The following is a 4,550-nucleotide window of genomic DNA, read 5'->3' as shown; positions in this document are numbered from 1 at the left end:
TCAGTAGCAGTAATGATCTGGCTTAAAGGGACCATCACTGGATATGATCAGGTATGGGGCCTGCTCCTCAGTCAACTTGATCAGCTTCACATTCAGCTTGCCCAGGTGGGCTTCGGCCTCTGCCTCATCCAGCTTCCTTGGCAGAAAGTGATCCCCAGTGGGTGTTTATCTGAGTGGGTCCACAGCTTAATCTGTGCCATCACCTGGTCTGTGAAGGAGTTGCTCATCATGAAGCTAGGGTGGCCCATGGCACAGCCCAGGTTGACCAGCCAGCCTTCAGCCAGCAGGATGATGCTGTGCCCACTCTGCAGCCAGGAGCAGTCCACCGGGGCTTGATGTTCACCTTCTCCACAACATTCTCATTGAACCACTTCACACTGATCTTCACTTTGAAGTGTCCAGTATTACACACAATGGCATCATTCTTCATCTGTTTAAAGTTCGAGCCAAGGATGATATCAACAGAGCCTGCGGTGGTGACAAAGATGTTGCCCTCCTTACAGGTCTTGTCCATAGTGGCCACCTAATAGCTCTCCATGGAAGCTTGCAGTGCATTGATGGGGTCAATCTTGGTAAGAGTGACTCGGGTCCTGGAACCCTTCAGGGCCTGGGCATAGCCCTTGCCCACATCACCCATGGTCTGCTACCACTGCCACCTTGCTCACAATGATCATATCTATGGCCAGTTTGATACCATCTATCAGGAACTCCCAGCAACCATCGTGGTTGTCAGACTTTCTGTTGGTAATGGAATGGTTGATGCTGATTGCAGGCATCTTCAGTATCCAATTGGCCATCATCTGGTAGAAGTTGTGGCCCCCAACTGTGGTCTCCTCAGAGATGCCTCAGATGCCTGACAGAAGCTGTGGGTATTTGGTGTGAATGAGGTTAGTAGAGTCACCACCATCATCCAGAATTATGTTGAGGGGTCCATCTTTGAGGTGCAATGTCTGCTCAATGTACTACAGATACTCCTCATCTGTCTCACCCTTCCAGGCATACACTGGAAGGCTAGCCTTGACAATGGCAGCCACAGCTTGGTCCTGAATAAAGATGTTGCAGCTGGGCCACTGCACCTCAGAACTCAGGGCCATGAGAGTCTTCATGAGGATAGCAGCCTCCACAGTCATGTGAAGGCAGCCAGCAATGTGACCACCCTTCAGTGGCTTGCTGCATGTGCGTCAAACCTGGCATCTCATTCTTGGCTATGTCCAAGGCCTTTCATCCCCAGGTAGCAGTCTGATGCCCCTGACTTTGTAGGACAGTTTGTCACACATGCTGGCAGCACTTCTGATGAACTCACTGAAGGGGACCAGGCAGCGTGGGGGCATTTCTTTCAACATTAATCCTATTAGCCAGTTTGAGACAAATGTAAACATTCAAACCTAAGTCCACCTCTCACCAAGCATGTTACTCAGGTTGCACTGCCCTCTGAGTCTAAATTTCTTCGTGTGTAAATGGGCATGTTAGTAAAAAATATTATTGTCCCATAGCACTGTTATAAGGATTAATATGACTTGATATACAGAAACAATTAGACAACTTCTAACACAGGTCACTGTGTGCATATTTACTATTATTATTCACAATTGATGCTCAGAGAATGTCTGTTGAACTAAATTCCCATCCAAATTAAAACACTACACAGCAACTCCAATCAAATAGTCCAAATCTTCTCATGTTTAATGAACATGAAGAACCTAAGACAGTAACTAAGTCACAGCTAAGTTGCAAAGCCTATAGTTAAAAAGTAAGAAATCATTCCTGGGGTGTTGTCAGAGGAGCTCTGTGACCCCATGTCCCTCCCACCATCAGCACCCCACTGCCCAATGCTCAGTTGACAGTACTTAGGCAAAGCTGCTAAGGTCTTTTTGTAAACAGCAGGACATGTAGATATGTATGAAAATGGAGCCAACCACTTAGAACTGGGTGGGGAATTAACATAATAAATACCTACTGACACTTTAATGATATTGCTTTTATATTCTTTAGATTACTCGCCTAGCTTCAGAAATAGTGGAAATTGTATTAGCTAAAGAAGAAACATGACAGTGGAGTAGAGCTGGAGGGTGCTAGGAAAAGGTGGAGGGGAATAAATTGCCGACTTAATTCTTTTCAGAGGCTAGCACACCTCTGTCATGCCACACTGCCATCAAGAGCATTTTAAAACAAGAAGTTTCAACTTCAAGGTATATGTGGTAATGTGTTTAGTGTTTGAAGTCACTGACAGAAAAGATCTGATAATGTTCCATGTTATGACACCTCCATTATCCCACAAAATAAAGACTCTCTTCCTTTAAAAAAAAAAAAATGTGGTTTGGTGCTTCAAAGAGAACACTTCTTTCCAACTAACACTGAAGGGTTCGTTTTCACTGTGTGCAGAGCACACACGGCAGTATGGGACTGAGACTGCCTGTCGGTGACACAGTTAGAGAGCTTGACATGGGGTTACAGGGTGGACACCCCTGTTATGGAACCTTGACCTGTTACATTCAAAGGTACAGGAAAAATACAAAAACCACTGCTGTACAGTGAGATGGAAATGGTGCCAGCGTCAGCACATACCTACCTAGCCGACTTTAGAAAGTTCAGTACAGCAGTGTTACTTTGAGCTCCAGGGTCTGGGTTAATACACTCAGGAAGTGTGCGATGCAGGAAATGAAGCCTGGAAGACACATAGTCATGTACTCGGTACTTCTATGCAGTGGCATTATATGAATAGGTGGCAGTGGGCCTATGCAGTGTCCTTTTTTCCTTTCCAAGATCAGATAAGACAAAGTCAAGTGTTAGAATGATTGACATGCTGACAGTCTTACTGATAAATGCTGGCTTGGAGGATCCATGGCTCATGTGCTCACAGATGGCTGGTGACTGATGTTGACTTTCACACTCCCTAGATGTGGGCAGTGGGCAAGTCAACGCCCACCATTCATCATGAGTGCAGACCAGACTGCATTGTCTTCAGTCACACACAGCAGCAAAGTAAGAAAAAGGAGTCACTTCAATGTGTTTTCTCTCCAGTGATGAGTTAAAGACCCAGTGTTCTTTACAGGAAAAGAGCAGAGGGGTGTTGCTCTATCATGTGGATTTTAGCTGCTACAGATCTGCTCCTTCGGTGACTTTGGAACATGAGTGGGATGCTCTTGCCACATTCTAAGTGAGCATGGAGATGCTAAACATTCTCCATGGCACACTACAGTTCCAGGCCAAGGCCAAGGCAAATTCTCCTGTCCCTTTTGTAGGGAGGCATGAGGACCAAAAAGTGCATCACTGTAGCAGGATGATAGGTAAGTAGGCCTGTCAGATCAGAAGGACCAACACTCCTTTAGGATCTTCAGCTAGGAGCTAGGCACTTTTAAATCCTGTTGGGAATGTTAATTCCATGATGGATATTTATTCTAAGCCCCTTTCAATGTTTTCCCTTTTAAGTGACCTTAAGTTGGCCATTTGATAGACAATTGTCACATCATTTCCTTATGCCTGGTTGTCTTGAGCAGAAACCTGGCTGGACTGTCATCAAAGCTGCCCCAAAACTAGCTATGGAGACCACTGAAATCACTATCACTACTGAAGCCACTTTGGCTACAGGAGGCCTTGGTCCAGTCAAGGCGGCCCCAGAGAGCTTGTAATCAACTCCTGGGAGAGACCACCAGCCTTGAAAAACTTCAGCGACCTCTTCATGACCCCACCCTTCTTCTAGTGATTGATTCTCACTGAGACCCAGGGGAGCATTTCCCTGGTGACTTAACAAAAGTTCATGATTGGGGGATGGAGACACCGCAGTCATGCAAGGCTGTGACAGCGGAAACGGAAACTGGACACATCCGAGCCACGGCCGTTTATTCTAGCTGTGTAAGCAGCCTGAGAGTCTTTTTGGTCTTTTTAGCCACTCTAGTCTTCCTTCCTGTGTACTATCCCTGATGTTACAATATTGGGTGCCAATGAAAGCTTCTCCCAAATGGTTTTCCCTCGCCAACTCTGACCTTTCCTGTGGGGAGAGCTGGCTGAGCTCCTGGCAGGAAGAACAAGGGAGCAGAGGCTAGAGAGATGGAGAGATGGCTTAGCAGTTAAGTGTACTTGCCGGGCAGTAGTAGCACACGCCTTTAATCCCTGCACTCAGGAGGCAGAGCCAGGCGGATCTCTGTGAGTTTGAGGCAAGCCTGGTCTACAGAGCAAGATCCAGGACAGGCACCAAAACTACATGGAGAAACCCTGTCTGGAAAAACCAAAAAAAAAAAAAAAAAGTACTTGTTGTACTATTATGGAGAATGTCATGCAGATTGCAGTATAAATGCCTATAACTCCAGATTCAAGAGGTCCAGTTCCTTCCTCTGTCCTCTACAGCCACTCACCCACATGTGAGCATGCGCACACACACACACACACACACACACACACACACACACACACACAAATAAAAATGAAAATCATTTTAGGAAGAAAGAATGTAGCTTAAGAAGCTTTTACAATCAAATGTTTTTCTGTAGTTAAAAATTCCAAAGACAACACAATCCAGATTCTCTGTGTAATATTCATCTTCACGTGGCTTA

At 45.7% G+C, this 4,550-nt stretch overlaps 1 pseudogene; it reads right to left on the bottom strand.

Moving 5' to 3' along the window:
• On the bottom strand, positions 1–1,277 carry LOC128107822 (adenosylhomocysteinase-like; annotated as a pseudogene).
• Positions 1,278–4,550: the final 3,273 nt, after the last annotated feature.

This window comes from Peromyscus californicus, unplaced genomic scaffold (genome assembly GCF_007827085.1).
Source record: "Peromyscus californicus insignis strain IS unplaced genomic scaffold, ASM782708v3 Scaffold_12__1_contigs__length_115047231, whole genome shotgun sequence".
Classification (NCBI taxonomy): domain Eukaryota; kingdom Metazoa; phylum Chordata; class Mammalia; order Rodentia; family Cricetidae; genus Peromyscus; species Peromyscus californicus.
The sequence above is the reverse complement of the archived record's forward strand: the minus strand, read 5'-3'. Positions and strand labels throughout refer to the sequence as shown.